Genomic DNA, 25022 nt, shown 5'->3' with positions numbered 1-25022 from the left:
CATGAAGATAGCACTACGTGTTCAGAAGAAATGTGAGACTTCATATTGCTGTCTGGTCCTAAAGATGACACCTCTGACAGTTCAACACCATATCATTGGGAGTGTCACCTTAGGTTTTATGACACTGGAGTGTAATATGCACCTACAACCTTCTGACTCCGAGATAACACCGATCTCTGAGTCAACTCTAACAGATTAGAAATACACAGACGTTGCCCAGGGAGTGTGGGGAACAATGGTTATGGAAAGAAAAGCAAGTTAACAAGCCCAGGTGTTGAATGTTTTAAAGTAAATTAATCATTTTTAAATGGTTAATGCAGTGCTCATCATTAAACCACAGATGGATCTTTACTTATTCCTTCAAAAAGTGGTTGTGGGGCTATTTTTTCCATTTTAAGTGGTGCTACGTGGTAATTGAATTTACAGCTCTGTAATATTGCTCCATTTCACACAGTTAGCAAATGCTGATATTAAACCTAATTAGTAAAATTTTATTTTAATGACATCCTTGATATGATTACCACATTAAGTCTTGCACTGATGACATCTGTTATCAAATATGGATAATGTGAATTATGCAATGCCATGAATAACTTGTTGAAATATGATTGGGTAATGGAAGGACAATTAGAATGTTTACTAGTGATATAGAGAGATTTTCATGTATTAGGCATTAGTGTAAAATAAAAGGATCCAAAATGCATACATTCATTGAGTTTTCTAACAGTGTTGAGAACAGATGCATCTTTCTTAATTTTGGCAATTTGTAGCTTCACAGAATAGTGGCACCATCTTGTGTTCAACATTTTTGCTATTTGAAGCAAAAGCAGAGAGTGATGGAGAAACTCAGCAGATCTGATAGCATCTGTGGAGAGAAGAAAATAGAGTAAACACCTTGAGTCCAGTGAGGAGGAATGGTTAGTAAATTTACAGATGACACCAAAATTGGTGGTGCAATGCGGAAGAATGGGATTGTGGGAGATATAGCAGTTTGGATCAGTAATTGGCTTGCTGAAAGAAGACAGAGGGTGGTGGTTGATGGGAAATGTTCATCCTGGGGTCCAGTTACCAGTGGTGTACCGCAAGGGTCAGTGTTGGGTCCACTGCTGTTAGTCACTTTTATAAACGACCTGGACGAGGGCGTAGAAGGGTGGGTTAGTAAATTTGCAGATGACACTAAGGTCGGTGGAGTTGTGGATAGTGATGAAGGATGTTGTAGGTTACAGAGAGACATAGATAAGCTGCAGAGCTGGGCTGAGAGGTGGCAAATGGAGTTTAATGCGGACAAGTGTGAGGTGATTCACTTTGGTTCACTGGAACACAAAGAACTGGGCTAATGGTAAGATTCTTGATAGTGTAGATGAGCAGAGAGATCTTGGTGTCCAGGTACACAGATCCTTGAAAGTTGCCACCCAGGTTAACAGGATTGTAAAGAAGGCATACAGTGTTTTAGCGTTTATTAATAGAGGGATCGAGTTCCAGGACCATGAGGTTATGCTACAGCTGTACAAAACTCTGGTGCGGCCGCACTTGGAGTATTGTGTACAGTTCTGGTCACCGCATGAAAAGAAGGATGTGGAAGCTTTGGAAAGGGTGCAGAGGAGATTTACTAGGATGTTGCCTGATATGGAAGGAAGGTCTTGAAGGAGGAAAGGTTGAGGGACTTGAGGCTATTTTCGTTAGAGAGAAGGAGGTTGAGAGGTGACTTAATAGAGACATAAAAGATAATCAGAGGGTGGACAGGGAGAGCATTTTTCCAAGTATGGTGACAGCGAGCACGAGGGGGCATAGCTTTAAGTTGAGGGGTGATAGATCTAGGACAGATGTCAGAGATAGTTTCTTTACTCAGAGAGTAGTAAGGGTATGGAATGCTTTGCCTGCAACGGTAATAGAATCGCCAACTTAAGTACATTTAAGTCGTCATTGGACAAGCATATGGACGTACATGGAATAGTATAGGTTAGGTGGGCTTCAGATTGGTGTGACAGGTCGGCACAACATCGAGGGCCGAAGGGCCTGTGCTGCGCTGTAATGTTCTATGTTCTATATGTTCTATGACAGTGAAGAAGGTTATCTCAGAACACAATGGGACCTTGATCAGATGGGCCAATGGACTAAGGAATTTAATTTAGATAAATGTTATATTGTAGTAAGGCAAATCAGGGCAGGACCTATACACTTAATGGTCGGGTCTTAGGGAAGTGTTGCTGAACAAAGGGATCTTGCGGTGCAGGTTCATGGTTCCTTGAAGGTGGAGTCATAGGTGAACAAGGTAATGAGGAAGATGGGCGGCACGGTGGCACAGTGGCACAGTGGTTAGCACTGCTGCCTCACAGCGCCAGAGACCCGGGTTCAATTCCCGCCTCAGGCAACTGACTGTGTGGAGTTTGCACATTCTCCCCGTGTCTGCGTGGGTTTCCTCCGGGTGCTCCAGTTTCCTCCCACAGTCCAAAGATGTGCAGGTCAGGTGAATTGGCCATGCTAAATTGCCCGTAGTGTTAGGTAAGGGGTAGATGTAGGGGTATGGTGTGGGTTGCGCTTCGGCGGGTCGATGTGGACTTGTTGGGCCGAAGGGCCTGTTTCCACACTGTAAGTAATCTAAAATGTTTGGTACACTTGCCTTCATTGGTCAGTGCATTGAGTTCAGGAGTTGGGATGTCATGTTGCATCCCTATAGGACATTGGTTAGGCCACTTTTGGAATGCTATGTTCAGTTCTGGCCTCTCTGCTATGGGAAAGATGTTTCCAAACCTGAAAGGATGCAGAAATGATTTACAAAAATATTGTGAGGGTTGGAGGGTTTCAGTTATAGGGAGAGGCAGAATAGTCTGGGGCTATTTGCCCTGGAACATCAAAGGCTGAGGGGTGATCTTAAAGAAGTTTATAAAATCATTAGGGGCATGGATAGGGTGAATAGCCAAGGTCTTTTTCACAGAGTAGGGGAGTTCAAAACTAGAGGGCATAGATTTAAGGTGAGAGGGGAAAGTTATAAAAGGTACTTAAGGAGTAGCTTTATCATGCAGAGGGTGGTGTGTATATGGAATGATCTGTCAGAGGAAGGGGTGGAGGCTGGTACAATTACATATTGAAAAAGACATCTGGATGGGTATATGAATATGAAGGTTTTAGAGTGATATGGATCAAATGCTGACAAATAGGACTAGATTAGGTTAGGATATCCGGTTGGCATGAACGAGTTGGACCGAAGGTTCCGTTTCTGTGCTGCGCATCTCTGGACAGATGCTGCTCTACCAACAAAGATTGAAACAAGACAGCCCCAGCGTAGATCCATGGTCTCGCGAGACTAATGGATGCCACCAAACATCTCGATGATTAAATGAACTTTATCCTTTCCCCAGCTGCTCTCAGTTCTGTGGATTTGGAACATTAAATCTGTTTTTGTCTCCACAGAGGCTGCCAGACTTGCTGGGTTTCGGCAGCACATTTTTTTTTAACATTGAGACCACAAATCTATGAGGATTTGTGGTCCAGGATAATGGTTGGCACACCACTGTTGATATTGTCCATCAATATTTTGGATTGATTTAGAATGTTGAAGCATATCTGCAGCAGGTTAATCTGAATGTGTAATGTAAATATGGATGGTCTCAGTCCAGCACTGACAGTTCTTACAGGTTGTTACTGTGGCCCTTGCACAGGGCTGACAGATGAGCCACATGCCTGAATCACGACAAAGGGTATACTCTGGGAAGGAATAGACCATCTTCATCCAATCCACTAATCTGTTTGACCTTGGGCTGTACTGAGTGCAGAATTCAGGATTTATTCAAATGTCTGCCCCACATAAAATATTCTGTCCCTGTTCAATAGTACTGTTGTGAATTTAAACTTAGAAACAGGTTAGTTCAGCAATTCAGTTTTACTGAATAACATTTTTAGGCTGTTACACACAGTCTACTGTTTCTTGTCTTATTTAGTTATTAAAATGTAGCTAATGCTTTATATTTTGTAAGGTTCAGTGTTTTTTTAAAAACATATTTATCTGACCCTTGAGTTCAGAGGAGGTTCTTTTAGTGTAACTAAATGGCAGATTCTGAATGATTTCAGTGAAGCTGTTTGAATGATTTCGGAAGCAAAGGTGGTACTGTTGGTACCGTTTTGGTCTAATAAAATGTTTCCAAATCACAACGATATACATTCAATTACAGAGTAGAGGCTTGACCCTTCCATTAGTATGTAGATGCTATTCACTAAACTTTGCTGATCTGGAATGTGGCACTTCAAGGAGAATTGAATTTCAGGAACTTACAGCCTCCTGTTATTGACCTGCAAATGGTGTCAAAATAACACTTATTTGCCAGTGTGTTTCTTTCAATAATGTAATGGCTCCGTGTGGTTTACAACACTGTGTGCAGCAGGCTGGATGATGAGAACACCCAAGGGAAAGAAGCTTCTGGACAAGGTTAAGCAACCTTTATTAATCACATATACATGTCCTCAGCTGGAAGTGGATATAGCAGGATGCAGATGTACACTGATCTCCCAAAGTCCACCAGCCCAATGACAAAAACCTGCTGTTCAGAGGTGAAAGTCTTCAATACTCAGCCTTTCAGATGGTACCAATCTCTAAGGAGACCTGCTACGCACAATGAACTCAAGGAAGCTGTGTCTAATCATTTGGCCCGAATTCAAAATATTAATTAACAGTGATTAGGAGACCTCTTTGAAAACCTGCATTGCATTAAAAAAAGTCTTTGCTCAGTTGGCAACCAAAGCCAAAAGAACTGTACATGTCAAATTAATCAGAAATGTTACTGTTACGTAAAATAGTATTCATAATTGTTCTGAGGTTCAGTCTTACTTACATTAAACAAAATAAATAAAGACGTTTAATTAGGATAAATGTGAGGTATTGCATTTTTGTAAAACATGCAAGGTAGGACTTATATCATTAAAAGTAAGGCCTTGTGGAAGAAAGAGATCTCAGGGATCAAGTACATATTTGTATCACATATAGGTGAGGGTGGTTAAGAAGGCATTTAGCACATTGCCTGCATTGCTCAGACCTTTGAGTGTAGGAGTTGGGGATGTCATGTTGAGATTGTACAGGACATTGATGCGGCCACTTTTGGAATATTGTGTCCAGTTCTGGTTGCCCTAATTTGGAAGGATATTATTAAGTTGGAGAGGGTTCAGACATGATTTACCAGGATGTTGTCGGGAATGGGTTATCGGGAGAGGCTGGGACTTTTTTCACTGTAGGAGGTTTAGGGGTGACTTTATAAAAGGTTTATAAAATCATGATGGGCATAAATAAGGTGAATGGCAGGTGTCTTTGCCCTAGGGAGGAGGATTTCAAGAACAGGGGACATATTTTTAAGGTGAGCAGAGAAAGATTTAGAAAATACATGCAAGGCTTTTTTTTTAATATATAGAGTGGTTCGAGAGTCGACTGAATTTCCAGAAGAAGTGGTGGATGTGGGTGTGTGAATGAGAAATATTTGGAGGGATATGGGTCGAGTGCAGGCAGGTGAGACTAGTTTTGTTTGGGATTATAGTTGACATGGACTGTTGGACTAAAGGATCTGATTCTGTGCAATATGACTCTAAGACAGTGTGTTTCTATAAAAGGTGCACAGTAACATACAGAGCATTATAGAGCTTAGAGAAGGCCACTCAGCCCATCATGCCTGTACGTCAATTCTAGGTGCATCATTCTTTAGTCTGTCTTGGCCAAACAATTCAAAACCCTGAGAATTCCTCCCTTAAAAGGATTGTGGGTGGACCGACACCTTCCCCCCCCCCCCCCGGCCATAAAAAACATCCCCAGCACTTCTACCTTGAACTGCTGAGCTTCCAGAAGGCAGCTCAACATCATCTCCTCTAGGGCAATTAGGCACGGCCAGGAAATTCCCAGTCTAACCAGTGATAACCGCAGCCCAAAAACAAATAAAATGAATTCAATAAAACTTTCAAATGCTGTTCACAGAAAGGCTTCAACATTTCCTTCAACAGAGAATGTGTCAGTCCTGACAACAGTAAACCGTAAGATCTCTCTCGTCTTTTACTTCTGCACGTTTTGATGGAAATGGTTGTTGGATTATCAATTATATGAAGGTTTTTAGGGTGTTACTGTGCTGTCTGCTGAGGGATCGCTGTCATTTAATACAAGAGAGAATCTGCAAAGGCACTGGGTGCACTCTCTAGAACAATGTCTGATTCATTTTGTTGAGATTTATGTGGTTTATACGATTCATGCTGGTTAAATCATCCGCAGATATTACATTATTTCAAATCACACCTGTGAAAATGTTACTGCAAGGCATTAAATTTTACTGAATTGAGGCCTTCATTTTAATAAGTAGTTATTACAGTGAAATGTAAAATAATGCAGGAGGAGTGAATAATAATTGAAGAGGGAAAGCAATTAAAGTTATGTTTGACTTTTGTAGCAAAATATAATCAAATATTACATTTTCCAAAGGTTACAACAGAACTGCAGAGAATAAAATCGGTGCATTGGTATTTTAAATGCTGCCCCCCCCATCTTGTGATCCTTCATGGACTGGCACAGTCCCAGCAGCTTGAACCTGAGGCAACTGGAACCCTCAGAACTGCTGCTTGTTGATTAGCTGGCAGCTCCTGAGGCTGGATTTCCTTGCTGGATAAAGGCAAATGCCTCCCCCTTGGCCAATCTGAAGCATCATCTAATGTTAAGTGGCTATAGGGCAGACATGAGCGATGGGGATAGGTTCCTCATTCACTCCATGGATGCTGGCAAATGTCATCCTCTGAGAATCCCTGCCCATGTCCTCCATGAGTTCTTTAATAGAGAGGCCATCAGCTGTCTGCAGGACCTTCAGAGACAGTGACACAGGGAGTAGGACAGGCTCTGCCTCAGACTGAAGGAAGGTGGTGACCGTCACGGTGTGAGTCAACTCACGCATGTTTCCTTGAGAAACTGATTGACAGATTTCTGATGGCATGTCATCTCTCCACATCATGGGGCTGGATTTTATCAGCACCTCACCAGACCCTGGAGGAAGATGGCGCATGGGACAACCACAGAATTGGCACCACGCCATGGGCACCATTTCTGTCACCCACATAACTGACTCTTTCTCATCTGACCATGTTGGTTCATTGTTCTGTTTCTTTCTAGCTGGCAACATTTTTTAAAATCAAGATAATCAATAATTGATCTCTGCTGCTGAATCTGACTATTATCAAATTACGTACATCGGTGTTCCAATTAGGATATCTTGTCTATCATGGCTATGTTCTAATTAAAAATGGCCTGCGCTGCATTATCACACAGAAGCTGCACATCTTTGTTATTTAGATAAATTTTTGTAGGTTAATTTTCATAGTTGCAAAAGGGACCTCTGATGACAACGCCTCTCTTTTACTGTTGCACCCTCAGCATTACATGAAAAAAATTAACCTTCTGGGATTGCTGTGAAAAAATAATAAATTACAAGAGGATGATTTATTATTCTTTTGCTAATTGAGATGAATTTGTGACTCTTTTATAACACCCTATCCAGAGAATCTAGATCAACTATAGCTGTCACATGGAGATGGGATATTCTTGTATAAGGTTGTGGCAAAGTGATCCTGACACCCAGTTCGAAATTATATATTCTGTTCTTACATTATATTTATTTCATAATGAACCAATAATGAACCTATCACAAAATCGGTATCAGAAGATACAACTCTGGGAATTCCTTGGCGTTTCCTGTAACTTCTGTGGAAACTCTTGATGAATGACACAAAACATAGCTTAGATTCCCTACAGTATGGAAACAGGCCCTTCAGCCCAATAAGTTCACACCGACCCTCCGGAGAGCAACCCACCCAGACCCATTCACCCCTGACTAACATACCTAACACCATGGGCAATTTAGCACGGCCAATTCACCTAACCTGCACATCTTTGGATTGTGGAAGGAAACCCACGTAGACACGGGGAGAATGTGCAAACTCCACACAGACCATCACCCAAGGTGGGAATTGAACCCAGGTCGCTGGTGCTGTGAGGCAACAGTGCTAACCACTGATCCACCGTGCCAAACTGGAGTTTTACAAGTCATTGGGAGGACCTCTGAAGGTCTGAGATCTCAAATACACAAATCCCTTTGACATGCTGTACTCCATAGTCTGCTTTGAAATGTGGTATTTTCAGCTGTAGACAATTTTTTTAAAAAACAGTTAATTCTTTGGTTAATTCTTACTCTCTCCGCACACTGATAAGGCTGCCTTTTTTGTGCACTATACAGTTATCAGGCCATCCAGTTCCTTGCGCTAAGCTGTGTCATTCTTGTGGTACTCTGCAGATAGCCGCACACAATTGGATCTTTCTTCAGCTGACATTAAGCCTCCATTCTTTGTTGGAACAGAGGAACAGAAAAAGGACATTCAGCCTCATGAGACTCTTCCACCATTTAATGAAGTAGTGGCTGAATTCTATTGGAGCTCAGGTCCATATTTATTTACTTACTTGCCTGGCAAAAGCCTATTGATGCCAGAGTTAAAGTTATTAATTGGGTTAGCGTCTTCTGCTTTGTGTGGAAGGGTGTTAGATGTTACTACTACCATCCATTACATGAAGAAATGGTTCCTAACTTCTCTTCTGAAAGGCCTGGATCTAATTTTAAAGTACCTTCCTCCTATCATTCCCCCTCCAGTGGGGATGATTTCTCTTTACACAGCTGAACATTTTTTTTCCAAAACCCTACAATTTTCAAATAATCCCTTATCTTTATATGTTCCAGGAATGTAAGACACATCTATGATTGTGATTACAGTTCACTCTGGGATTTGGGTTGCTGTCATAGAGTCATCCAGCATGGAAATGGACCCTTCAGTCCACCAGTCCATGCTGAACATAATCCCAAAGTAAACTCGTCCCACCTGCCTGCTCCTGGCCCATATCCCTCCAAAACGTTCCTATTCATGTACTTATCCAAATGTCTCTATTTGTGCCCACATCCATGAATTCCTCAGGAAGTTCATTCCACACATGAACCACTCTCTGTGTAAAAAAAAACCCTTATGTGTTGTTTAAATCTCTCTTCTCTCACCTTGAAAATATGCCTTTTAATTTTAAAATCCCCCATCCTAGGGAGAAGACAACTACCATTAACTCTAACTGTCATTATTTTATAAATTTCTAGAAGGTGACCTCTGAACCTGTATGCTCCAGTGAAAAAAGTCACAGCCTATCCAGCCTTTCTTTATAACTCAAACCCTCTATTCCTGGCAACATCCTGGTAAATCTCTTCAGAACCCTCTCCAGCTTAATAATATCCTTCCTATAACTAGGCGATCAGAACTGCACACAGTACTCCAGAAGACATTTCACCAATGTCCTGTATAACCTCAACATGACTTCCCAACTCCTATAGTCAAAGGACTGAGCAATGAAGGAAAGCAAGCCAAATGCCTTTTTAATCACCCTGATTATACATGATGCAAATTTCAAAGAATTATGTGCTTGCACCTATATGTCCCTCTGTTGTACAACACGACCTAAGGCCCTACCATTAATTGTATGAGCCTTACCCTTGTTTTGGATGCAGGTTTGCTCGCTGAGCTGAAAGGTTCATTTTCAGATGTTCCTTCACCATACTAGCTAACATCATCATTGAGCCACCAGATGAAGCACTGGTGGTATGGCCTGCTTTCTATTTATGTGTTTAAGTTTCCTTGGGTTGGTGATGTCATTTCCTGTTCTTTTTCTTAGGGGGTGGTAATTGGGATCCAAGTCAATGTGTTTGTTGATAGAGTTCTGGATGGAATGCTATGCTTTTAAGAATTCTCGTGTGTGTCTCTGGCTTGTTCTAGGATGGATATGTTGAGCCAGTCAAAGTGCTCATCTATATGTTAGGATACTAGTGAGAGTGGGTCATGTGTTTTTGGGGCTAGTTGATGTTCATGTATCCTGGTGGTTAGTTTTCTGCCTGTTTGTGTGTTGTAATGTTCTATGTTCTATATAAGGTCACTCCTCAACCTCCGATGCTCCAAGGAAAACAGCCCCAGCCTATTCAGCCTCTCCCTATAGCTCAAATCCTCCAACCCTGGCAACATCCTTGTAAATCTTTTCTGAACCCTTTCAAATTTCATAACATGTTTCTTATAGCTGGGAGACCAGAATGAAATGCAGTTTCATTCCAAAAGTGGCCTAACCAATGTCCTGTACAGCTGCAGCATGACCTCCCAACTCCTGTACTCAATACATTGATGAATAAAAGCAAGCGAACCAAATACTTTCTTCTCTATCCTGTCTACCTGCGACTCCACTTTCAAGGAACTATGAACCTGCACTCCAAGGTCTCTTTGTTCGGCAATACTCCCCAGGACCGTACCATTAAGTGTATAAGTCCTGCCCAGCTTTGCCTTTCCAAAATGCAGCACGTCACATTTACCTAAATTAGACTCCATCTGATACCCTTTGGCCCACTCTTATGAACTTGTGCCTCCACTTGCAGTCCTGAAGGAACTGAGTAACAGTAGCACATTTTTCTTTTGGACACAGAGCAGCTGATTCTGCCATTGACCATCTTTTCAGTAGATGCTTCTCCTGATTGCTTTCACTCTATAAATAATGGTACGAAATCTGCAGCAATTCATAAGGTTCTAGTGGAAAGGGCAAAGGGTTAAACTGTTAAATTAATGAAGTCAATTATTTTAAACCTCCCTGGTAATTTAAAAAACACAAGTTAAATGAGTAGATCTCCTCATAAGCAGAACTGATTCAAATTGGTTCTGATAAAGCTTACCTAATGAAGATATGGCTACATCTCAGCAAAGGTCATCAGTATCATTCAAATCAATTTTAATTAGTTAGGACCTGCCCAGAGAACCCAGTAACAAATTGAACCTTTTGGTATGCAGCACATATGCAAAAGAAGTTGTTTCTGTTTAAAATTCCAGGGAAATAATTTGACTTGAATTGATCTAAGCAAAGATCCAAGCTCAAATTAACGGTCATTCAGGGGTCTGCAATAGACAAGAAAAAAAAATGTTTATCTCGAAGCAGATATTTCATTTGTCCTACATTTCATGGAAAATAACTGTTGATTCAGATAATATATTACACAAATTAGATTCAAAAATAATGTTGCAGAGAGCCAACTTTCCATCAGCGACTCTGCTCCAGGACATTTTAATATAATTATTTCAGCAGGAGGGAGAGCACACAGAATGAAAAGAAAGACATTGAAAGATAATAAGAACTGCAGGGATTTAGTCTGCGCAGAACACAGCTGACAAAAGCTGATATGCTCAGAATGTTATGATAATTTCTGTTATCCAGCAGCCTACTGAGAGATTCACTGAAAAAAAAAGTGTATCTAAAAATACCATAACATTAAGTATTTGGCTAACCTTTTACATCACATTTGCAGGTTGGGATTAAAATCACTAAGTACTTACGGATGTATGCTTTAAAGTGTCTGAAAAATTTATGGATGTATAAGGAAATACAGCTCTCAGTCTGGTTTAGCGTATAAATATTAAGAGAATAATTGCTTGCACTGACAAACTAACTTGAACATTAGCAAAAGTTTAAAGTCTTGCTGTCAAAAAATGAGAGTGACATCTTACAAATGACATGAAAGTGATAATTTTCACAAAGACTCCCTTCCTCTGACAGCTTCCTTTCAGTGTGTTGACAAATGCTAAAATCTAAACAATGCAATACCTTTGCACTCTGCACAAAAACAGGTCATTCGGCCCAACTGCTATGGGCTGTAATTTATGATCCACATGACCCTTCCTCTGTGTTATCTCATTTAATCTTATCTGCAAATGCTTCCATTCCTTTCTTCCTCATGGTCGCCATTGCTTTTTCTTAAATGCATCTCTGTCCCTTGCCTAAAGTATTCCATGTGGTTGCAACTTACCATTGTCTGGTTAAAGAAAAGTTCTCCTGAGTATCTTATTGGATTTATTAGTAACTATAAAGATAAATGTATACATATCTATTTGTGCACCTATATTTATATATATATATATTTAAATTTATATAACATTGCCTGGTTAAAGAAATATTCTCCTGAGTACCTTATTGGATTTATTAGTAACTATAAAGATAAACATATACATATATATGTGTGCACAAAATTTATATAAATGTATATACTATTCTGCAGCATACAGTCCTTAGTTTTAGCCTCGTTTACACTTTTTTCTACATTCAATCCATCAAACACCCCCCATAATTTTCAGTACTTGCATTAGGTTAGATTGGGGTAGGATTATTTAATTTAGGGACATTGTAATATTCACCATTATTATATTTTATGTTGATTTTTAATATTTGTTCGGCCTTAACATTTTTAATTTCTCGTATTTTGCATTGCTTTTCTGTTTTTCCCTTTCTATTATATTCCGGTTGTTTACTGATCCTGCATTGCTTTTTGCTTTTTAACTTTTCATTCCCTCCCTGCTTTACCGTTATTGTTTCCCAGTTCCTGGTCAGTTGTTGGTGAAAGACCCTACTGTGATGGCAGTTCCTATTTTTGGATCTGCAGCTTCTCCCAACTAAATCACACCGAGTTATTAGGCCCCCAACAACCTCCACAATCAAGCTCACACCGTAAAACTGCAAATAAAGAGAGAGAAAGAAAGATCAACCTAAGCAAAATAGGGCGATTAGTGGGAGCATGCTGACAAAAATGACTGATTATAGGATGGATTTTTCACTTCCAATCATTACAGGGGGGTTAGTGATTTTTTTTCAGTGCCAATCACCAAACAGCCACTTAATGATTTTTCCAATGTTTCACAGTAAACAACAGCTACTAGGCTCCTGGTGATTTGTACAGTTTCTTTCAAAAGAGCATTTGTTCTAATAATGACTCACACTGCAGAATTGTTTATTGCAGAATTGCATCTTTAGATTTTTGGTGGGGCCCCCATGCTTACGGAAGAGACTGTGTTGGAAGGTAAGAGTTATTCCCTCTTTACAAATCACTGCACCTACATTTTGATGATTGTCTTAAATGCAACACATCACAATGTTTGGTTCAGCAAAAACGAATCCATTTTTCAGAAACAATTCAAGTTATTTTCTAATGTCTATCACTGTGCTATTAATATTGGAAAATAGTGACATTAAATCTAATCTCATTATTGGTCATATTATCTGAAATGTTATGTTTACTAAACTCAACAAAGTGAGGGAGTTCGATAACCTTTTGTGGTGGATCACAGCCTTTTTCACTGTTTAAATCTGCAACATGACTCAAAATGTCCTCTTTAATTAGTCAATTGCCCCAGTGTTACCAAAAACCAAACATTTTAAAGGATAAAGATCTGAACCGTAAAACATAGGCAAGTTACAAAATTAAACGGCATTTAATAGCATCTACATTGTTCATTGCTGATTCCAGCCACATACCCACCTGCTCACAGCCAGATAGAATTATAGAATCCTTACAGTGCAGAAAGAGACCAGTCAGTCCATCAGGTCTGCACTGACGCTCTGAAGAGCACTCCAGAACCCTCTCTTTACCCTATCCCTGTAAGACCAGATTTCCCATGGCCAATCCACCTAACCTGCACATCTTTGGACTGTGGGCGGAAACCAGAGCACCCAGAGGAAACCCAGACAGACACGGGGAGAATGTACAAGCTCCACATAGATAGTCATCCAAGGCTGGAATCAAACCTGGGTTCCTGGCACTGTGAGGCTTTGTGGCCCCTCCCACACTGGCGTGGGTAAGACTTGGGTTGGTATATTTTAGAAAAATTCAGAATTTTCTAGAGGTAGAACAGCAAACAAAATGGCTGCTTCAAATCCCACCTCCCATTCTGCCCACTGCCATTATCCTGATGACAGGTGAAAGCCAAAGAACCTGCCTGCTGCTGTTAACCTGGCCTTTTATTGACCACATTGGGTTCACTCAGGGTCAGTGCCCCTCATGGTTTCAGCAAAGCAGCAAGATGTCAGCAGCTGTCAGTCAAGAGGCCAGCTCCATGGGAGCAGGGGAAAGGATGGGCGTTAAATCTACACAAGAAGATTTACTTTGAGGTGACACAGAAGTGGCTTCACATGGTAGACAGGTCCTATTCAATTGTATAAAAATTCACTTGTTTTAAAACGTCAGTGCCAGCAACACCCATACTGTGGGAATGTCAGCTCTGGTAATGTTCCTGTAACAACATTCATTTGCAAATGGCAACTACAGCAATACCTGTCAACTCAGGCCAGAGTTCCCTGGAATCCCACCTCCATCCCTGGACACTGATTGGCAGGCACACCCAATGGCCCAGCCCACAGAAAATCCCATTCTCAATCAGGTTGACACCAAAGCCGGGTGAGTGACTGGGATTGGAATCCACTTTGAATGGGAAAATCCAGCCCAATTCCCTGGATAAGAGCATGAAGTTAATCCACAGGAGATGGCCACCCAGAGGGCTATGCTTCCATTTACAAGGTCAACAGAGCATAGTTTGGACCCTCTTCTTCGAAGAGAAGTGCATGTATAGTATCAGTTTCAGCTTCCCTCAGTAAAGCAGGGATCTTGGGAAACAAGGCAGGGCAAGTGACTGAAGTGTTAGTGGGGGAACACTTTGGGAGTAGTGATCATAATTCTTTTACTTTTAAGATAGTTATGGAAAAGCATGGGGCTTCCATAAAAGTTAAGGTTCTGAATTGGAGTAAGGCAAATGCTAATGGTATTAGAATGGAGTAGACTGTTCGCAGGTAAAGGGCCTACTGACAAGTGGGAGACTTTCAAAAGTGTGATAATGAGAGCTCAGAGGCATTATGTTCCTGTTAGAGTGAAGGGTAAAGTTGATAAGATTAGGGAACAATGAATGAATAAAAATGTTAAGGTTTTAATCAACAGTAAGAAAGAGTCTTATATTAGATATAGACAACTGGGATCAAACAAATCTCTTGAAGAGTATAAAAGGTACAGGAGCATTCTTAAGAGGGAGGGCAAACAGGGAATATGGGATAGCTTTGGCAGATAAGGTTAAGGATAAACCAAAGAGATTCAACAAGTACATGAAGAGTAAAAGATCAACTAGGGAGAGAATAGGGCCCCTTAAAGATCAATGGGATCATCTATGTGAACCTCAGGAAATGGGAGAGATACTGAATGAATATTTCGCATCAACTTTGACTGTGCAGAAAGAAATGGAGGCTGGAGAACGTGGGTAAATAAATATTGATATTTTGAAAAAAGTTCACATTGCAGAAGAGGAAGTACTGGAGGTCTTAGAATATATAAAGGTGGTACCTGATCAAAAGTATCCCAGGATGTTGTGGGAAATTAGGGAAGAAATTGCAGGGGCCCTGGCAGAGATATTTGGTATCACCTATAACCAAAGGTGAGGTGCCAGAAGATTGGAGGTTTAAGAAAGGTTGTAAGGAGAAGCCAGGGAACTACAGACCTCTGAGCCTGATATTGGTGATAGGTGAGTTACTGGAGGTGACTCTGAATGATAGGATTTACATGCGTTTGGTGAGGCAGGGACTAATTAAGGATAGTCAGCATGGTTTTGTGTGAGAGAAATCATGACTCACAAACTTGATTGAGTTTTTTGAGGAAGTAACCTGAAAAGAGTAGTAGGGATTGTTTACATGGACTTTAGAAAACCCTTTGACAAGATTCCACATGATAGATTAATAGATCACATGGAATTCAGGGAGAGCTTGCCAATTGGATACAAAATTAGCTTGATGGTCGGAGACAGAGGATGGTGGTGGAGGATTGTTCTTTGGATGGAGGCCTGTGACCAGTGGTGTTCCACAGGGTTCAGTATTGAGTACACTATTGTTTGTCATTTAAAGAAACAATTTGGATGAGAATTTAGGAGACATGGTTAGTAAGTTTGCAGATGACACCAAAATTGGTGGTATAGTGGACAGTGAAAAAGGTTATTTAAGATTACCAAAGAGATCTTGATCAGTTGAGTCAATGGGCTGAGGAATGGCAGATGGAGTTTAATTTGGATAAATGTAAGGTATTAGATTTTGGTAAAACAAACAAGGGCAGGACTTATATATTAATGTTAGGGCACTGGGTAGTAAAACAACAGAGAGACCTAAGGGTTCGGGCGTATGATTCTTTGAAATTTGTGTCACAGGTAGACAGGGTGGTTAAGAAGGCATGTAGCATGCTTGCCCTCATTGCTCAGACCTTTCAGTATACTAGATGGGTTGTCATGTTCAGGTTTTACAGTATGCTGGTGAGGTCTCTTCTGGAGTACTATGTGCAGTTCTGGTTACCCTATTATAGGAAGGATATCATTAAATTAGAGAGAGAGTTCAGAGAGAATTCATCAGGATGTCATCAGGAATGGAAGGTTTGAGTTATAAAGATAGGCTGGATAGGCTAGGAGCTAATTCACTGTAGTGTCAGAGATTGAGGAGTGACTTTATAGAGGTTTACAAAATCGTGAGGGGCATAGATAAAGCAAGAGTCTTCTCATTAGCGTGGGGGAATTCAGCACTAGGGGGCATACTTTTAAAGTGAGAGGAGAAAGATTTAAAAAGGACATGAAGGGCAACTTTTTCACACAGAGAGTTTGGTGTGTAGAATGAACTGCCAGAGGAAATGGTTGATGCAGGTACAGTTACAACACTTAAAAGACATTTGGATAAATACAGGAATAGGAAAGATTTGGAAGGATATGGGCCAAATACAGGCAAGTGGGACTAGTTTAGTTTGGGAACATGCTCGGTGTGGACTGTTTGAACTGAAGGATCTGTTTCCATGCTGTATGACTTTATGACTCTATTTTTAGGCATAAAACAAACTAATTGGGTGTAATTGTGCAGCACAGAATAGTGCACAGATAGCACCAGCTGCAAATTCAGGGTTAGACAAACTTAGATTATGGGGGTGGGGGAATTTGAATGCATAATGCTGCTTCCAGCTGGTAATGGTTTGCACTGTCACCTCACACACCCGACTCCACCACCAGGAATTGATGTTACCAAGTCACAGGATCAGAGAGGTGCATTCTGCTGCCCTACACCATAGAACGATCTGTAAGGTCGACAGCACAAAATCATACGGGAGCCTCGTGATCAATGGTGTACCACAGGGATCAGTGATTGTTCGCGAAATGTACGAATGGTATAGATGACAGTGAATAGGGGTGGGGATGGTGAAGGATAAGTTAATTGGCAGATGACACAAAGATTTTACCGGTCGGAAAATAGTGAGGATGAAGGTCTTAGGTTACAAGAAGATCCGGCTGGATGGGCTGATCAATGGCAGATTCAGTTTAACTCTGAAAAGTGAGAAGTGATATACTTTGGAAGAAGTAAAAAGACAAGGGAGTATTCATTGAACGGCAACAAATGGGGTAGCTTAGAGGAACAGAGGGATCTTGGAGTGCTTGTCCCTGAATGTGGCAGGACAATAGGGAAATTTTAAAAAGTACATAGGACACCTGCCTTTATCAGTTGAGGCATAGATTATAAGAGTAGGGAGGTTATATGGAGCTGGACGCAACTTGGGTTAGGCTACAGACTGGTGTATTGTGTGCAGTTCTGGTCTCCACACTGTAGGTGGATGTGATTGCTCTGGAGGGGGTGCAGAGGAGATTCACCACGATGTTGCCTGGGATGGAGCGGTTTAGCGAGGGTGAGAGACTGGATAAGTTTGGGATGCTCTCTTTGGAGCAGAGAAGGCTGACAGGGGACCTCACTGAGGTCAACAAGATTACAATCGACATGGACTGGATGACAGGAAGCAGGTGTTCCCTTAGTTGAAGGGTCAATAACAGGACGCAGAATTTTGAGGTGAAAGGCAGCAGGTTTAGAGAGTATTTGAGGACAAAGGGGGATGGGAATCTAGAATGCACTGCCTGGGAGAGTTGTTGAGGTGGGAAGCCTTACAGCCTTGAAAAAGAGTGTGGATGAGCCCTTGAAATGTCATAACATTCGAGGCTATGGGCCCAGTATTGGCAAGTGGGATTGGTGCAGTTAGACCTGTTCAGATTCGATAGGCTGAAGGACCTCTTCTTATTGAATGACTCTATGACTCTGGGTCTCCAGGCGCACTGGTCTCCACTGGAGTTTAATCTTCATTAGAGCCAACCCCTAGCCCTGTTTGTCTAACTGTATCAACATCTCTTTCTATTCCTGTCATCCTTGTGCACTTAGTTTCCCCTCTTAAATGTTTGTGGTTGTCCCAAGGTATACATTCCCCTAATCTAAGATTGAACTTTCCAACTCTACATGACCATGGTGGTAACATCCTCAATCTATACCAGTCAGGCACGGAAAAGTATAGAAAAGGCATCATGCAAATTGGACATCTTTCACCAAACTCAAACTGGGCATGACATGGGTTACCAACAAAGAGCCAATACAGAGGACTGATCAGTTGTGCAGGTGGGACTTTGGGATGGAGAGATGATTGAGACTGGCAGGCCATATAAAAGGTGAAGTTGCAATAATCTTACCAGACCATTGGGCTGCTCTGTCATTCGAGAAAGAAAGAGAGAGAGATGACTGGTGATAGTTTAACCTGAGGGTCACCACACCTCAGGCAAGAGAAGGAGAGCTCTTCATGATATCCTCAGCCAGTGCAGGGATTGAACCAATACTGCTGATATCACTGCATTGCAAACCAGCCATCCAGGCAACTGAGCTTAGAACATAGAACATAGAACAATACAGCACAGAACAGGCCCTTCGGCCCACGATGTTGTGCCGAACTTCTATCCTAGATTAAGCACCCATCCATGTACCTATCCAAATGCCGCTTAAAGGTCGCCAATGAATCTGACTCTACCACTCCCACGGGCAGTGCATTCCATGCCCCCACCACTCTCTGGGTAAAGAACCCACCCCTGACATCTCCCCTATACCTTCCACCCTTCACCTTAAATTTATGTCCCCTTGTAACACTCTGTTGTACCCGGGGAAAAAGTTTCTGACTGTCTACTCTATCTATTCCTCTGATCATCTTATAAACCTCTATCAAGTCACCCCTCATCCTTCGCCGTTCCAACGAGAAAAGGCCGAGAACTCTCAACCTATCCTCGTACGACCTACTCTCCATTCCAGGCAACATCCTGGTAAATCTTCTCTGCACCCTCTCCAAAGCTTCCACATCTTTCCTAAAGTGAGGCGACCAGAACTGCACACAGTACTCCAACTGTGGCCTAACCAAAGTCCTGTACAGCTGCAACATCACTTCACGACTCTTGAATTCAATCCCTCTGCTAATGAACGATAATACTCCATAGGCCTTCTTACAAACTCTATCCACCTGAGTGGCAACCTTCAAAGATCTATGTACATAGACCCCAAGATCCCTCTGTTCCTCCACCTGACTAAGAACCCTACCATTAACCCTGTATTCCGCATTCTTATTTGTTCTTCCAAAATGGACAACCTCACACTTGGCAGGGTTGAACTCCATCTGCCACTCCTCAGCCCAGCTCTGCATCATATCTAAGTCCCTCTGCAGCCGACAACAGCCCTCCTCACTGTCCACAACTCCACCTATCTTCGTATCATCTGCAAATTTACTGACCCACCCTTCGACTCCCTCATCTTAATTGACCCAATTAATTAATTAATATTGACTCTAATTAATTATATAATAATTATTAATAAGTAACAATTATGTCATTAATAATAACTAATTACATACATAGATAATTAATGAACATAAGCTCTGCCAGGCTGCCTGCAGGATGGACACCACCACAAGGAAATAGGCAGAGTGGTCAATGAAGAACAGGTGGATAAGGAGGATCTTTAAAAGCCAGGTGATGCCTCAGTTGGAATTAAAGAGTTTGTGATGTACTGAGACCGCTGATGATGTCTTGTTGCCTAAAGATCCTCTGGTCTGTTGTGGTTCTGTTCACCGAGCTGGGAATCCTCTGGTCTTGTGTGAGAGAAAGTATCTGAGTCCTGCATGTGACACATTCTACTGAAAACGTTTGGACACGTGGAAATGAAAAAAAAAACTGCACAGAGGCTGGTATTCTGTCACAAATCATTCTTTATTTACACATGTACAGTACATGGACTCTGACCAGCTAGCTCAGAGCCAGTCCCTAGAGTGAGGAGACTCTCTGAGACTCCTGTTATTTTTAATTAACAAAAATAAACAGAAAGAAGCCCAGAAAACAAACAATCACAATAAACAATAAAGAAAAATAAAGATATCAAAACAAAGTCTACCTGAAACAAAGGGGAGAGACAAAAAGGAAAACTCTCCTCCTCAGTGGCACATCCCAACAGCAGTAATAAGACACGCACTGTGTGGTCCAGGCAGTTCAGAGGTCAGTCTCCTCCTCTTTCTTACACACAAAAATGGAGAGTCCTTCACACATTGATCCAGCTCCCTCAGAGGCAGCTGTCAGAGTGAACAGAACCTCTGACAATTCTGTTTATATTTTTTGCTTTTTTTTATTTTCCCCCACACTACCGCCTAATGGCAGTGACACTCCTTTTTTTTCCTGTTCTTCTTTTTTTTTTCTTCTTTTTTCTCCCCCCACACTACCATCTGACAGCACCCATCTCGTGTGTGTGTGTAACTGTGGTACACAGTGAAAAACAACAAGTGTGTAAATCTTTATTTATACCCCACCACCAGGAAGAAAGAAAACACCTGAGTGGATGCTCCTGTTTATATTTTTCTTCCTTTTTCTCCCCCCACACTACCACCTAACTGCAATAGTGCTTGTTTATTCCCCCGCACCCATGTTGTGTGTGTGTGCAGGTGTGGGACACAGTGAAAGACACAAGGTGTACAAATCTTTATTCAATTGCCACCACCAGGAAGAAAAGAAAGCACCAAAGTGGCCAGTGACAAGCAGTGCCCTGACATTCCTGTTTATTTTTAATTTTAATTATTTTTTCAAAGCAGAGTCCTTCCACACACTGATCCAGCTCCCTCAGAGCCAGCTCTCAGAGTGAACACAATCCCAACACTCCTGTTTATTATTTTTATTCTTTTTTTCATATTTTTTCTTTTTTTCTTTCTTTTTCATTTTTTCCCTTTCTTCCCCACACTCCCGCCTAACTGCGGTAGTGCTTATTGTTTTTCCCCACACCCATGGTGTGTGTGTGCAGGTGTAAGACACAGTGAAAGACACAAGGTGCACAAATCTTTATTCAATTTCCACTACCAGGAAGAAAAGAAACACCCGAGTGGCCAGTGACAAGCAGTGCCCTTACAACTCCTGTTTTTTTTAAAAAAAATTTTATGTACTGGCTGAGGGCCAGCCTGTCCCAGAATCAGTTCCCCTCCTCCTGGAACAATCAAGAGGAGAGTATTTGACACTGGTCCAGCTCCCTCAGAGCCAGCTCTCAGTATGAACAGAACTTTTGACATTCCTTTTTTTTTCACAAAGTCATCCTTTATTTATATGTGGAGAGTCCCTGAATCTGATCTAGGTCCCTCAGAGCCGGCTGTCTGAGTGAGCAGAACCTCTGACACTCCTGATTTTTTCCCACTCTTTTCATTTTCATTTTTTTTCTTTTTATTTTCTTTTTTGCTTCTTTAGAACCTCTGGCTAATCTCCTGGTTTAGTGCTTATTTTTTTCCCCAGCACCCATGGTGTGTGTGTGCAGGTGTGAGACACAGTGAAAGACACAAGGTGCACGAATCTTTATTCAATTTCCATCACCAGGAAGAAAAGAAACACCCAAGTGGCCAGTGACAAGCACTGCCCTTACACTCCTTTTTTTTCCTTTTTTTTTCGTGTTTTCTTTTTGTTCACACTGATCCAATTCTCAAAAGGGAAAACACCCGAGTGGCCAGTGACAAGCACTGCCCTTCACAAAAGGCAATGCTGTGTGAGCAAACAGTGAAGGAGAAATCTCCTGTCTATTTTTTTTCTTTTAACCCCCACACTACCGCCTAACTGTGGTAGTGCTTATTTTTTTCCCCAGCACCCATGGCGTGTGTGTGTTCAGGTGTGAGACACAGTGAAAGACACAAGGTGCACAAATCTTTATTCAATTTCCATCGCCAGGAAGAAAAGAAACACCCAAGTGGCCAGTGACAAGCACTGCCCTTACACTCCTGTTTATCTCTGTAAATGAGGGCTCCCTGATTAGCCCAGATTGACGACCCCAAGCGAGGATCACATAGTCAGTGAGATCCATCTGGCTAACCTTGTTCCAATCACTGGAGGGCACAAATTTGGATCAAGATCCATCAGTTATGTAACCCTTGCTTTTCAACATTTTTTTGGAAATTAGGGAGGCATTTTGCCTCCCATGAAGCTATTCCTACAGAGAGGATTTAACTTATACTTGGCATTTGTTCCAATAGTCATTGACTCTTGGCTCCCTCAATTAAAAGATAGTAAAGCAATGGTTCACAATGTACCAAGAGATCAATGCACCACAGCTGCACTGTTTTAAGACTTTTGACTACACAAGCACAAATCAATACTAATGTAAAAGCATAAGGTGAAGCATTGTCTCTTTACCTCTAGATTTATAATTGAAAAACACTCTAAAGCTCTACAAGTTTGTCTAATCTGTCCATAATATTCACAAAAACACAATTTGGTTGCAGGAATAGGACAGTCAGTCCCTCTTTTATGTCATCAGCATTTGCAATGCAATTCAATATTTTGCAAGTGTTGAAAGGATAAAACTGGCCTTCATTTGGAACAGGTTCAGTTTTCAAAGGGTTAAATTGGCACACAATAATGAAGGAAGTCCTGGATTCACAAACACTGTTGCTGAAAATAAAATGGCATCACACATCACATGGGAAAAAAAAGGCACAGAATAGGACAGATGGGCTGAAGTGAAAACTATGGCACATTATATGTCTGGGATTCTCTGCTCACCATGTAACAGAGAAATAATCAAAAAGGGATCCTGGGTCACACTTTGAAGAAATAAAGTTTAATTGCGTTTTGGTACGACAAACAAGGGTAGAACTTATACAATTAATGATAAGGTCTTGGGTGGTGTTGTAGAACAGAGAAATCTAAGGGTCTTTGAAGTTTGCGTCACATAAAACCAGGCTGGTTAAAAAGGCGATTGGTACGCTTGACTTCATAGCTGAATTCTTTGAGTGTAGGAGTTAGAAAGTTGTGTTGAGATTATACAGGACATTGGTGAGGTGTCTTCCAGTGTACTATGTCCAGAATACTGGTCGCCCTATTATAGGAAGGATGTTATTAGATGTTATTCAGAAGAGATTTACCAAGATGTTGCCAGGTATGGAAGGTTTGAGTTATAAAGAAAGGCTGGATAGGCTGGGACGCTTTTCACAGGAGCTTGGAAGGTTGAGGGGCAACTTGATAGAAGTTTATAAAATAATGAGAGGGGTACAGGTAAAGTCAGTGGCATTTGTCTTTTCCCTAGGATGGGGGATTTCAAGACTCAGAGGCACATTTTTAAGGTGAGAGGCGAGAGGTGTTTTTACCCAGAGGGTAGTTCGTGTGTGAAATGAACTTCCTGAAGAAGTGGTGGATGTGGGTGCAATTACAAAGTTTAAAAGATGTTTGGATAAGTCCATGAATAGGAGAGGTTTGGAGGGACAGGGGCCAGAACATGCAGATGGGATGAGTTTAGTTTGGGATTATGTTCATCATGAACTGGTTGGATTGAAAGGTCTGTTTTGTGCTGTATGACTCTATCACTCTAAGACAGTCTGTGTTTCTGTAAAAGGCTCACAGTAACATACAAAACATTATAGAGCTGAGAGAAGACCACTCAGCCCATCATGCCTGTTGCAGTACTGTATATCAATTCTATATAGGTCATTCTCTAGTATTGTATCTAGCCTGGCCAAATAATTCAAAACCCTGAGAATTCCTTCCTAACAGGACTGTGGCTAGACTTACACTCCCCTTCCCTCCCCAAAAAAGTCCCTGCCACTTCCACCTTGGACTCCTGAGGTTCCAGAAGGTGTATGTTTTCAGAAAGGCACTATTCCCCATTATTCCAATCAATTTTCCAGCAGTTTTACTTTGGTGCAGGAAACAGAGAGCTGGACTAAAATGTAAGGCAGAGACTAGGCTTTATTCAGCCAAAGGTATTGGTGCAACTGAGAAAAACATTGCAAGGTTCACCATAGCCATAACAAGACTAGGTCAAAGCTGATTTTGGCATTATTTCACTCCACTCTGAGGTGGCACAAATTCCTGCATGTGGGTAAATCAGTGAGGGTACCTGGCACTGCAGCTCCCTGATTGTTTGTTTGTGCTCAACCAACAGTGTCTTCACAGCAACATCCCAGCATGCTCCTTGGTCATTAGCTGCCTTGACACAAGTTGGCATCGGCAAACCACTGGCTTCACCACCTCATCATGGCTGCTCTCTGGCCAATGTTCAAACTACTTTGGCCCTTCAACATTTTACTTTGGAGCTCTCAGGTACACCTATTGCATGCTTCTGTGAGGTTGTTTTGCACAAAGGGACACACACATGCATCTCCTGCATCTGTCCAGGCTGCCTCTTAGGCCTTCAGCTTGCTTTCTTAATGCTCACTCATTTTGCACTAACGTTGGGGCTACCAGCCTCTGTATGGCTCTCTTTGCTGTTTATTACACAGCATCTATAGTGCTCAGGTAAAGGCTGCCATCCTCTGCGTCTTGCATTTCAGTTCAGCACAATGAGAGAGGTAGGCAGCAACTCACAGAGGGGAGCACTGAACATTGAAGAAGGTTAACAAGTTGCTGTATGGCAGCAGTCAATATCAATTTCAAACCTGCAGCATATGCCTAGCACTTACACAGCCTAACCACCATTTGTGTTTCAAACAAATGCCCAATTATACAAATCAAAATGGAGCAGATCTTACTGAGGTCAAGGAGAGCACAGTTGGCCAAAACGGCTATCAGATTTCCTTGCCCACTGTCAGTCAAATGCTGGGTCCTACCAGAGTCCAAGGATCCATGCCCTTGCATTCTGGGGATTGTGCTATGGTCAGTCTTGTCAGTCAAATTCAACCAATTCAGGCATAATAGGTGGGTCAGTCAAGGTTGCCATGGAGACATCTCTCTGGGGAGTGGGCCATGCTCAGTCAGAGCTGTCCTGCAAAGTTAGTTCGGTAGTGGGATATCAGTCTTGGGGTTTAGGTGATAACGGTCAGACT

The 25022-nt window shown here is 41.6% G+C and overlaps 1 long non-coding RNA gene across 1 annotated transcript in view; it reads left to right on the top strand.

The window, feature by feature from the left end:
• Window positions 1–12815: 12815 nt before the first annotated feature.
• LOC140453450 (uncharacterized) overlaps window positions 12816–25022 on the top strand; it is a 162068-nt gene continuing 149861 nt past the window's right edge. The window contains exons 1-2 of the long non-coding RNA XR_011952391.1: window positions 12816–12914; window positions 24143–24300. This is a non-coding gene — a long non-coding RNA (uncharacterized lncRNA). The remainder of the gene's footprint in view (window positions 12915–24142; window positions 24301–25022) is intronic.

Source organism: Chiloscyllium punctatum, chromosome 27, assembly GCF_047496795.1.
Source record: "Chiloscyllium punctatum isolate Juve2018m chromosome 27, sChiPun1.3, whole genome shotgun sequence".
In the NCBI taxonomy this organism is placed as follows: domain Eukaryota; kingdom Metazoa; phylum Chordata; class Chondrichthyes; order Orectolobiformes; family Hemiscylliidae; genus Chiloscyllium; species Chiloscyllium punctatum.
This window is presented reverse-complemented; position numbering and strand designations above follow the sequence as displayed.